Below are 13,332 nucleotides of genomic sequence, written 5' to 3' on the forward strand. Positions count from 1 at the left end.
AATAGTTTCTTATGAGGCTGTAATATTCATTATTAAAACTAACAGAGGTCTTCTGATGGTTGTTGCAGAGCAAGGCCAGGACTATGGGAAAGCATGAGAGGCTCCTAGGATGAAAGTTTAAGAGATACTTCCTTTTAGGGTCAGGCAAGTGCCTCCTTAAATTTTAGGCCATAGGAGCCTCTTTTGTCTCCATACTCCCAGCACTGTTTCTGAATTTTAGCTTCTAGCTTAAAAATAAAATATTTGTCCTGATTGCAAGGACTATAAAATTTTTTTTAATGTTTATTTATTTTTGAGAGAGAAAGAGTAGGAGCAGGAGAGGGGTGGGGGGGGGTGGGGGGAGACACAGAATCCAAAGCAGGATCCTGGCTCAGAGCTGTCAGCAGAGAACCAGACGTGGGGTCAAACCCACGAACCTGAGATCATGACCTGAGCTGAAGTCAGACGCTTATCCAACTGTGCCACCCAGGCACCCCTGGAAGGACTAGAGAAATAGGAATCTAGATTGGTTTTAAATGAAGAGAAGACCACAAGAGAATATATTTTATTATTATTTTGAAAATTTATACTCTGCTTTAAAGATTATCTCTTTGTCATTGGTTTTAAGCAACTTGATTATGATGTGCTTGGGTGTAGTTTCTTCATGTTTCTTTTGCTTGGGTTTGTTGAACTTCTTAGATCTGTGAGTTTATAGTTTCCATCACATTTGTAAAAAATTCAGACTTTATTTCTTCAAATATGTTTTCTCTCCTTTCTCTTTTCTCTTTAGACATTCTAATTAGACATATATTGGGTTACTAGAAGTTAACTTACAGTTTCCTGATGCTCTATTCATTTTTTTTTCTGTCTTTTTTCTTTTTGTGTTTCCTTTTGGATGGTTTCTATTGATATGTATGTCTTCAGGTTCACTAATATTTTCATCTGAAGTATCTAGTCTGCCATTAGTCTAATCTGAAATATATTTCAGATATTTTTAGTTTTTACATCTAGAGTTTGATTTAGGTTTGGCATATCTTTTACATCTAAACATAACATGTGCAGTTTTCCTGTAGTTTATTTATATATGGGATATAGTAATGACAGCTGATTTAATGTCCTTATGTCTTAAATTTATCATCTGTGTCAGTTCTGGGCTATTTTTGATGATTAATTTTTCTCTGCTTTACGGTTTATACTCTCCTGCTTCTTTGTCTGTCTGGTAATTTTTTATTAGATGCCAGACATTGTAATTTTAGTTTATTGGGTATTGTATATTTTTGTATCTAAAATAGTCTTGAGCTTTGTCTATGACTCAGTTAAGTTTCTTATGGATAGTTTCATTTTTTTCTGGGTGACATGGACATTTAAGATGGTGAACAGAAAGGAAGGAAATATCAGGGAATAAAGCTGTAAGGAGAGAATTATCTTGGAAGCCAAAGGGATAATTTTAAGAGATAGAGGAAGTATACAGGTCACACGCTGTTTTTATTTGATGGAGAGAATATTCTGCAATCTTGTGAGCAAAAATAGGATTATAAAGGGTTGAGGAGTTAGTGAAGGGATATAGTGGAGCAGAGAGTAGATGATGATGGTGATTCTTCTTCATCCTTTTCTCCTTCTCCTCTTCCTTCTTATCTCTTAGATTCTTTTTCTTCTTATATTTTTCTCCATTCCTTTAACAAATAGATCAACAGCCTTAAGATGAAATATACTCTATTTTTATTTATTTATTTTTTTTTCAACGTTTATTTATTTTTGGGACAGAGAGAGACAGAGCATGAACGGGGGAGGGGCAGAGAGAGAGGGAGACACAGAATCAGAAACAGGCTCCAGGCTCTGAGCCATCAGCCCAGAGCCCAATGCGGGGCTCGAACTCACGGACCGCGAGATCGTGACCTGGCTGAAGTCGGACGCTCAACCGACTGCGCCACCCAGGCGCCCCATATTTTTAAAACATATACTTTAAAAATTCAGACATTATGCAGAGATTTAAATATTTTTACTTTAGGAAGTTGTTGGTAAGTACCAGCCTTTATTTAATTGAGTATATTTTTAGAGATTGGAAGTACAACTTTAGGTTTCAAAGTATAGAGGAAAATCCTAAGTAAGTTTCACATTGTTACTGTGTGCAGAGTTTCTGGTCCAAAATAGCAGCTTCAGTTCCTTTCTATATAACATATTATTATAATTTCATATATAGCATCAGCCTTTACTGTTAGCAGTAAAATAGGAATTGGTGACAGCCATAGAAGACCAAAGAATTCCTTTATATATTTCTTCACTAAAAAAATTAAAAAAAAATTTTTAAATAGATACACTAGAACAATAAGAGTGAAATTTAAAAAAAAAATTAGGGGAATTTATCAGAGGGCATTTTCTTTTGATAAGAAAATAGTGAAGATTTGTGCATGGTCTTGAGCATGGCATAACCACATAATGGGTAGTTTATTGCAAATGTGTTTAGTAATAAATAGGTTGTGAAATTAGATCTAAGGAGATGGATTCACTAGTGTTAAAAATAGTTCTAAAAGTCTTATTAACAATTTTTGCTTTTGACTTTTTCTATTACTAATATTATTAGCCTGTGATCTTAAGCAAGTTACTTAAATTCTCTAATCTTCACTTTTTTTACTTGTAAATTATAATAAACTTTGACCATGAAGTTACATAGGCTGGTTTCATGCAAAGCAAATGATAAACAAAAGTGTGACATATCTTGAACTAGTCATGGTATTTCATTGCTATTAAATATCCTGTTATGACTGAAACTAATTGGGTTATAATTGTTTTATTAACTTATTTCATCCTGAATAACATCCTGTTACTGATTTTCTACCCTAAATGTACAGAACAGGGTTATTTTAATATAACAATTCTACTTGAAGAGAATATAGGCAATGCAGAGCTGTTCCTGGAATGCGATACTATTGGGGAATAAATGGGTACATATTAGGGGCTTTGGCCACATTCTTGAGATCTTTGTGATCAGCCACTTTATAAAATAGAGTTATAATCTCATACCCTATTGAAAGTGAGTAAAGATAATTATTAGTGAAATAGAAATGTTGACTCTCTTTGCTTTACTGCCTGTGTACATTTTGTGAAGAAAGGAGAAATAAGGAAGAAGGACGTGGTGATATTAGAGTGCTTTACTGGCGAATAATTTGTTCTTGTGATCTATTTGGTAACAGAAGGATTTACTTTAATAATTTTCTATTTTATTTTGATGCTTCCTAAAGCCAATTCATTCCTAGTACTTTAAAGAATTACAAAAAATATTTACTAAAATTTTAAATGATAAATTCATGCATTATAAGGAATTGAGAACTTAATGTTACAGAAAAAGTAGGATCACAGAATTTTATGAGGAAATGTTTGATTAGAAATAACACTGGTATTACATAGAGCAGACATTGTATATGTTAATTTATAGTAAATAAAAAAAGGTAGATGCTATTATGGATCACATGAATAGTCTATTTTGTGTTTAAACCTTTTCTGGGAAAAATATTAGTAATCTTTCCCAAGAAACTGAAGTAATTTTGTTACTCTGCCCACAGAGTGTAATTCTCATTTTATTTTTTACATGATAAAGGCAAAAGTGTCAGGAAAAATTTTACAACGCTATCATGATACCTTGGAAGTCAGGAATATCAGAATTTCACAAGTCTAATAAGATAGACACTGTAATGTCAATATTTGCGTACTGATGAATGTGAGTTGTGAAACTTGGCTTCAGTTGCCAGATGCGTTAGAGCATTACAATTTAAAATTACATTAGTAATGAAAATTAATGAACTTAAAATTTCCACTTTTGAAAAACAGCCCTACCCAACTTGCACTTTTTTTGAGAAAAATAATTTTAGATAATTTTGGCAAGTGCTGATTAAATATTTGAATCTGATTTGGTTCACATAGGGCACAATTTATTCATTACATTAACTGCAATGTAAATAAATGAATACTACAGTCATTTACTTTGTTTAGTATAACTAAAAAATTAAGTATAAAGTGAAATACATTTGTAGAAATGGAAAGGTAATGAGGAATCCTATGCACAAAACACAACATTCTTGTGTCTGACCTTCACATTTTTCTGAAATTTAATTACATTATCTGAATTTTATTTCTTGTGTAATTATATAAAATGTAATGTTTTAAATATAATTTTTGCTCATGGTTTCATTTCCTTAAAGTATTCATGTATTCCTTTAATTTCTAAGTCAAAACTTGTACTTTAATCACCTTTGTTGATAAGGATATTTTTAAAATAATATTGAGAGAAGCTGTAATTCTCTGTCAGTGACCTCAATATCATTTTCCTTCTGACATAAAACTATTGTAGATATTATTACAAATTTGACAGTAAATAGACTAAATCACAGTTTTAACTGTTACATAAAAATAATGTATTACCTGAGCTTTAATCAAGTGGCACTTATTTCACTGTTGTTTTCTCACTTTTCAATGTTTTTTATATCTTGTTGATGGGTATATATCAAAAAGAATGAGAAGTGTGTCTTTAATAGACATCTGGGCATAGATAGGTTCTTTTAGTCTTTCATTAAAACTTAAAAATTAGGATTTCAAATGACATTTTCAATGATAATTAAATTTCATATTTACTACCTTAAATACATTTATGTATATTGTTCACATACAATTGAAAATGTGTGGATGACACCAAAAGCACAAAATGGAAACTTTGATATATTGGACCCCACCAAAATTTAAAACTTCTACCCTATGAAAGACCCTGTTAAAAGGATTAAATTACAAATTACAAACTGGGAGAAAATATTACAAATTGCAAATTTAACAAATGAATTCTATTTAAACAAATAGCTCTCAAAACTCACATTAGAAAAAATCTAATTAGGGGAACCTGGGTGGCTCAGTCGGTTAAGTGTCCTAGTCTTGATTTCGATCTCATGGTCATGGGATCAAGACCTGCATCAGGCTCCGTGCTGAGTGTGGGGCCTGCTTGGGATTCTCTCTCTCCCTCTCTCTCTGCCCTCCCCCACTCATGTGCTCATGCGCTCTCTCTTCTCTCTCAAAATAAATAAATGAACATTTAAAAAAACAGAAAAAGAAAAAATCCAATTAGAACATGGGCATAACATATAGAGACATCTTACTAGAAAAGACTTACAAATATCAAATAAGCACATAAGATGATCAACATTGACTTCATGTCTGCTAGAGAAATGCATTTTAAAATCACAAGATACCACTACACAGATTTTAAAGGCTAAAATTAAAAAAAAATTCAAAATGGGAGGTGAGTTATTTGGAGGGAAGATTGATAGCTATAGTTACTGAATGCAAATAAAATAGATGATATAAAATTAAATAAATGACATACATCTAAAATTAAATTGATAACATACTAAAGAACTCTAAATAAGCATGCATATAATACTTTATATCTGTGTAGTAACCACAGATGATAAACTTTTCTTTAGGCCCATCTTGTAATGGAAAGACTTATCAGGATCTTGATGCTTAGAGAAAATGTTAAAATTAGACACATTTCCTTATATATTTTCACTGGTAGCCATTATTGGAATATAGCACAGTACATGATATGTACCTTTCTTTTCTGCAGTAATTATGAAGAGCTATAGTTCAGTAGTCCTTTTTGTTTCAAATGTCTATAATACTTTTACTGAAGGGTGAAGTAAAAAACATCATCTTTGCTTTTCCTTTCAAGAGGAGAATTAGAAAATTTGGCCTGATATATGAAATCAATGATCAGAATATTACTATGCTTTAAAATTTTCCCATAGAATGGAAATGGAAATTGTTTAGTATGGAAAAGTTAAATTTGGAGTTGAGTTCTTAAGGCAAAAAAAAATTATTTGAAAAAGAGTTGAGGGGAATATCAGATCAAAATCATGGCAAGAATTATGTGCAGTTACATACATAGTTTCTATGTACAGATGTATGTCAAAAAGAGGTGTATTTACAGGTAAAATAATGAAGCTTAAACTTTAGGGCCTCACATTAAGGGCTTACATTAAGGCTGACGTCTTGGAAAAAAAGACTAAATTAGCCTTTTGTCTATAGAAAATGATATTTCAAATAATTAATATTTTAAGAAGTGGTCAGAGAGTATGCAGCCAAAAATGTAAGAAGAAAATGTATTACAGCAATTGTTAGATAATAAAATTATTATCTTGATATTTGTGAAGTCTTTGTTCTACCTTTCGGCTTTTTTTTTTTTTTTTTTTTTTCTTTTCTGAGAGGGAGAGAGAGAATCTCAGGAATCTCAAGCAGGCTCCAAACCCAGCATGAAGCCCCACACGAAGCCCCACATGGGACCTATATCTAATGACTGTGAGGTTATGACCTGAGCCGAAATCAAGAGTTGAGCGCTTAACTGGCAGACCCACCCAGGCGCCCCTATTTTTCAGCTTTTTAACATGTCTGACTTGTTTTTGCTTTCTTTTCTTTTCTTTTTTTTTATATTATTTTCTTTAATGTTTATTGATTTACTTTTGACAGAGAGAGAGAGAGAGAAAGAGAGAGAGAGAGAGAGAGAGAGCGAGCACGAGTGGGGGAGGGGCAGAGAGAGAGGGAGCACACAATCTGAAGCAAGCTCCAGGCTCTGAGCTGTCAGCACAGAGCCCGACGTGGGGCTCGAACTCACCGACTGCGAGATCATGACCCGAGAGGAAGTTGGACGCTCAACCAACTGAGCCACCCAGGCACCCTGGCTTTTTTTTCTTTTCTTTTTTTTTTTTTTAATTAAAAAAAATTTTTTTTTCAACGTTTTTATTTATTTTTGGGACAGAGAGAGACAGAGCATGAGTGGGGGAGGGGGCAGAGAAAGAGGGAGACACAGAATCGGAAACAGGCTCCAGGCTCCGAGCCATCAGCCCAGAGCCTGACGCGGGGCTCGAGCTCACAGACCGCGAGATCGTGACCTGGCTGAAGTCGGACGCTTAACCGACTGTGCCACCCAGGCACCCCTCTTTTCTTAAAGCTTATTTATTTATGTTGAGAGAGAGAGAGGAGGAGGGAGAGAGAATCCCAAGCCGTCTCAGTCTCAACTCAGGGCTCAAACTCAAGAACCTTGAGATCATGACCTGAGCCAAAACCAAGAGTCGGGTGCTTAACTGACTGCACCACCCAGACGCCCCTCTTCTCATTTCTTTAAACAAAGTATTTATTGCCATTCTAAAGAACACTAGCATGGCACTGTAAAATCTTAGGACAGCTTGCTATGAGGGGGAAATCTCTGCAGTGTCCTGCAGAGATACCACTTTTCCTCCTTAGACTTTGGAGGCATTTCAGTGTAGTTGGGGCCTGCAGCCGGATTGCTGGGATTTAAATCCTGGCTTTGTCTCTAAAAATGCCAATAATAATCATACACTTAAGATTGGTGAATACATTAAAAAGTGCTTTTACAGAATGTGACATATAGTAAATACACAGTAGATGTGTTATTACTATAATGGTAGAAGAATAATAGATAATTTGGGGACCTTGGTTTCTCAACAGGGGATGTAGCAGGTCTTGTTTCTCTCCAGGAAGCTTCAGGTATTTTTGGAACATCATTTCACCTGTCTGCAGTCAGACAGACATAAGAGGATTTGATCATATTTATGGGGACCTTTAAAAGCATGACTTCCGGGGCGCCTGGGTGGCGCAGTCGGTTAAGCGTCCGACTTCAGCCAGGTCACGATCTAGCGGTCGGTGAGTTTGAGCCCCGCGTCAGGCTCTGGGCTGATGGCTCAGAGCCTGGAGCCTGTTTCCGATTTTGTGTCTCTCTCTCTCTATGCCCCTCCCCCGTTCATGCTCTGTCTCTCTCTGTCCCAAAAATAAATAAACGTTGAAAAAAAAAAGTATGATTTCCTCATGAAAATGATTTATTGAAGGTAGTTAACCTTATGGCAGTATTAAGTCTTCCAAGTTTGTGTGAAAGAAAATCATGGATAGGATTTGGATTGTGAACTTGATTGTGAGCACTAATTATTGACTAATTTTAAACAATTTCTACTCTGAAATGTTTTTTATAGAAATTTCTGTGTAGCATCTTATTGTTGTATAATTCTACATCTCTTCTAAATGTATTTCTGCTTAGTTATATCAGACATTTTAAGTGAGAAAGTTGTTTTTAAACCCTATTATATGATTACACGTTGTTTGGCAGTAGGCAAAGATGAAGTGACTGAGTTGAGGGGAAGAAAGTATTTAGAGTCTACCAGGTAGGTTTGGAGGAGAGGATAAGATGAGTTTGGAGGTAGAGCAATGATGGAATTTGGCTCAAGTGAATGGGTAAGTGCTTCTGAAGTGCTTGCTGATTTCAAGTTCAGGGTAGTAAGCAACCTTGGTGAGTGTCCAAAGAAAGTGGAAGAGCTGTTCTGAGACTTATTCAAGAAGAATTTCATTTCTTCTGTGGTGGTGCCACCGCATGTGGTAACTGCCTTTTGCAAAGGGGATGACAACGAACCAGGATTGTGTGGTAAACCTGGTCAATTTGGATTCTATGACTAAATGAACACAGGTAGTTTGTGTCATAAAGTTTCTCATGCACAGGTCAAAGAATCTTTGCATTCAAAACAAGTGACTGAGAATTTTATAATATGGCTGAATCTCAAGATGCAAAGAAGATTGTAGTTTACAGATCCTATCCTAAAGAATAGTTTAATCCTCTGCTTGTGGAAAAACAAGAGGCCAACTAGAAACTTCTATTGGCAATTTTCCTTAATAGTTCATTAAAACCTCTCATTTTTCTATTTTGTGAAACATTTATATATATACTATGGTGATTTGGAGTAAAATAGGAAGCAAGAGTTATATCTCTAGTTATGACAGTCAGTGTGAGATGGCTGTCAGGTATGTGCTGATGATGAAAAATGCTACATCATGCAAAGAAATTTTCTGTGTCATAGTATGTTTAGACCCCCGTTGCAAAATGCTCTACTAGTATGTATGTTTTGCAAGAGTCTTCTAAAGTGTAGAATCTATGCTAAGAACGTATAATATCCTATTCTGTTTTCATCCCTTTGCTTCAGGTTTGAGTTTGCATTCCTTATGATCTCTCATTTTAGGAACTAGCCTTAAGCAACTAGACCCTTGCTGCTGCCACTCTTGGAGAGAGGAAAAACAAAGGAAATAGAGTTATACAATTTAAAAAGGGAATTTAACAATACAACAGATTTCAAGCTATTTTAATTCCTCCCTCCCTTTCTTCCTTCCTTCTTTTTCTTCCTTCCTTCCTTCCTTCCTTCCTTCCTTCTTTCCTTCCTTCCTTCCTTCCTTCCTTCCTTCCTTCCCTTCCTTTCCTTCCTTCCTTTCCTTTTCCTTTCTTCTTCCCTTCCTTTCCTTCCTTCCTTCCTTCCTTCCTTCCTTCCTTCCTTCCTTCCTTCCTTCCTTTCTTCCTTCCCTTCCTTTCCTTCCTTCCCTTCCTTTCCTTCCTTCCTTCCTTCCTTCCTTCCTTCCTTCCTTCCTTCCTTCCTTCCTTCCTTCCTTCCTTCCTTCCTTCCTTCCTTTTTAAAGTCTGGAACCACTTAGGTTTATATGGAACCCTAACAGGAAGATGAGAAATGCTGCTTTGGTGGAAGCGTGAATGAGGCAGTGCTTTATCTTCTTCCTAGTTGTGATTCTGGGGAAAATAATTTGAAAACAAATAATTTGATTAATTATATTTAAGAGTGAGATCTAGATGTTTAAACAACTTGCTTCTGTTTCTGAGTTTCACCCCTAGGATAATGTGAGTGTGCTTAAAACTCTTTTGATAATGGGGAAGTTCTTGACATGGATTGCCAAATCTAGTCTTTGAAGTTTTAAATTTTCTTCTATTTCTCACTTGCTTTTGAACTATCTAAATATTATATTTGAAAATGGTAGCAAAATTATATGAGTCAGTTTTGTTACCCACTTTTATTTTTTTTTAAGTTTTTAAAAATATTCACTTTTGACAGAGAGAGACAGAGAGAGAGCGAGAGAGAGAGAGAGAGAGAGAGCGAGCATGAGTGGGGGAGGGGCGGAGAGAGAGGGAGACACAGAATCCAAAGCAGGCTCCAGGCTCTGAGCTGTCATCACAGAGCCTGACGCGGGGCTTGAACTCACAGATGGAGAGATCATGACCTGAGCCAAAGTCGGACGCTCAACAGACTGAACCACCCTGGTGCCTCTACCCACTTTTCTTTGTAATTTAATTTAAGATCATATGTATTGTATATTCTCTTGCTGTAGTAAGTGAGGGAAAAGTTGGTGGATTTAAATTGACAAATTTTAGAAAAACCAAAACCTTTTTATTTTCTAAGACAAACCTTTATTGCATAATTGGAGTACAAATACATTAGTTGAAGGTTTATAAATTAACGTACCAGAAATGAAAGAGTTTACCAAATTCTTAAGAAATCATAAATTTGTGAAAAAAAAATTTGGTGCTTCTTATGCCAAAGCTATTTTCTGTTTCTTTTCTATGTTCTAAAGAACATAAACCTGAAATTAGCTTGGCAGTATGTCTATAGTAACGTTACTTTATCATGAAATAGTTGCCTACTCTAGAAAGCTCTTGTTCCTCTAGAGGGCAATGCTTCACTTTTATATTACTAATCTAGGCAGAAATTTAAGAATAGCTTTCTTTCTTAAGAGACTGGAGATGGTTTATTCTGCTCATTCTCTCTCTTTAAAAATATATTGTATAGCTGAGAGATTTAACAAGACATGTTTTTAACCAGAAAATATCCAAAATAATTAGAACTTCCATAAACTAATATTTAATTTGGAATTTTAAGGAAGATTTCTTTGGCTTTCCTTCTTTATTTTCTAAGAAAACATAGAGAGAACTTGACCTATGCTCTAAATTTAGTTATAATTGAGTTCTCTTTTTCTGAAAGATAAACTTTCTTTCCCTCTTAAAAACATTTGGATTTAGGCTTCCAGATTGGCCATTTGACTTGCTAAAAACCAGAATAAAACAAAACCAAAAACCCAAAATAAGAACCAAAACAACCCAAAGACCAAAAGACCTTTCCTCTTTGTTCTACTTTTCTATTTGTGTTTTTCATGCTACTTTAAGTTTTAGACTATTTCTCTTTTGCAATAGGTTTCTTTTTTTGTGGTATTTCCACAAAACAAATGACTTTATTGAGAAAGCAAAAGCCATCTCCATTCAGTAAAGCCTTTTTTCCTAATGATAATTTGAACATTAAATAATATTTGGGAGAGGGAGAGGGGGAGAGAGAGAAAGAGAGAGAGAGAGAGAGAGAGAGAGAGAGAGAGAGAGAGAGAATCCCAAGCAGGCTGTGCACTGTCAGTGCAGATCCCTGCATGGGGCTCTATTCCATGAATTGCAAGATAATGACCTGAGCCAAAATCAAGAGTCAGACACTTAACTGAGCCACCCAGGCACCCCACCTACAGCCTACTTTTATCCCATCTCCTTTAAAAGCAAAACCAAATATATTAGTGTAGTAGGCAGAACTCTAAGATGGTCCCTAAGATTTCTGGCCCCTGGTGTACATACATACCTCTACCCAATTGTTCAAACACTGCTATGAAGGCATTCTGCAGATGGAATTAAGATGCCAAGTAGTTAATACATCTTAAAATAGGGAAATTGTCTGGGTGAGTGAGATCTAATCACACGAGTCCTTTAAACATGTGTTTAGAGATCAGAGACAAGTGAGACAGATTTGAAATGTCTGAGGGATTCAATGTGAGAGAGGTTCTCCTTTGGTGATTTTGAGAAGGAAAGGGCTGTGGTGCAAGGACCTGAGACTGGCCTCTAGTTACTGAGACTGATCTCCAGTTGATAGTCAGCAAGAAAACCAGGACTTCAGTCCTACAACCACAAGAAACTGAATTCTGAAAGTAGACCTGAGCTCAGTTGAGAATGAAGCCCAGGCAACATCTTGATTTTAACTTTGTAAGATCCTGAATAGAGGCCCAGTCAAGCTGTGCACAGACTTCTGACCGACAAAGGTGTAGGATAATAAATGAAAGTTGTTTAAAGCCTCTAAGTTTCAGTTTATTTGTTTTACAGCAGTAGAAAACTAACAAATTGAGACACCTAAGTGGCTCAGTCGGTTAAGCGTCTGACTCTTGATTTCGGCTCAGGTCAAGATCTCATGGTTGGTGAGTTTGAGCCCTGTGTCGGGCTCAATTCTGGAAGTAGACCTGAGCTCATATGAGAATTAAGCCCAGGCAACACCTTGATTTCAACTTTGTAAGTGGGAGGAAATACAGTTCAGCCCATAACAGACATGTTTACTTCAAGTTGTCTATGAACTTAGGCTCATACGGTGGCTGTTGGGATAGAAGGGGACAGATTAGCCAATAAAAATAAGAATCATTAAGATGAGTTATTTATATTGCAGGATAACATCTTTTTAAAACTTTAAAAAAAGGAAAAAAACTTTGTTCTGAACAGGAGGGTATATTTGAACCTGTTACTTTTGAAACAATGAAAGAGTTCAAGTTCCATAGGTAAATGGTATTGGAGGCCTGAAGAAATGGATCTAGGAAAGATTTAAACCGAGGGCCTCCTGTGGAATGTTATATCTTCATTTCTTCTAGTTTCACAATGAACAGTCAGGAATGGGCTAGAGCTTTTAACATCAGTCACTAGCTTATATAGCAAATAAGCACAGTGAAGACTCATGTGAGGTAGTAATGAGGATGGCAAGACTGAACTACTCACCCTCTGTGGAACTCCTACTTGGACTATTTGTTTTTAGGGGGACTTGAGGGTGTGGGAAGCCTATTCTTTTATCTGGGGTTATGATGTGTTATTTCTTGCTTTGTGTTACTCTTTCTGTAAGTTTCCATATTCTTTGGTGGTTTGCATTTTATATTTCTTATCTTTTTCTATTGGCATATTTTTAATCAATATCTCATAATCTCATGTGATAAATACGATAGGCTTGATGACAGGCCAGAATAGGAATCATTCATTCTAGCAAACAGTCACCCAGTGTCATATGGTACCTGTTCCAAGAATACTCTCTAGTAGGTAATAGTGCAAGAATGTGTGAGCTGTCAATGGAAATAAAAGAAGAAAAAAAAAAAAGAAAATTTGGTTCCATGGGATGACTTCACTGAGAAGGGGTGTGAAATATCTCAGAAGATCTGTTTATAACAGCAGGGAAATATCGGGGGTTGTGGAGTGCCACCTAAACTTAGAGAGTAAAAATCATGAAATTCTGGCCAAAGAATAATTACAAAGAGGATCTGTCAAGAAGGATGTCATTGATGTCTTTAAGACAATACTTTCTTGTGTGGTGAAAATGGGGGTGATGGAGAGGATTGAAGTCAGTATGTGTTGAGATGGAGAGGTATTGTAATTAGTGAGAAGAGATTCAATTTTACCCCTCACAAAATTTATCATAATCT

The 13,332-nt window shown here is 35.7% G+C and overlaps 1 long non-coding RNA gene across 2 annotated transcripts in view; it reads left to right on the plus strand.

The window, feature by feature from the left end:
- The window catches only part of LOC109502456, a 152,516-nt gene that overhangs the window by 27,779 nt on the left and 111,405 nt on the right, over nt 1-13,332 (plus strand). The window lies entirely within an intron of this gene.

Source organism: Felis catus, chromosome A1 (genome assembly GCF_018350175.1).
Source record: "Felis catus isolate Fca126 chromosome A1, F.catus_Fca126_mat1.0, whole genome shotgun sequence".
In the NCBI taxonomy this organism is placed as follows: domain Eukaryota; kingdom Metazoa; phylum Chordata; class Mammalia; order Carnivora; family Felidae; genus Felis; species Felis catus.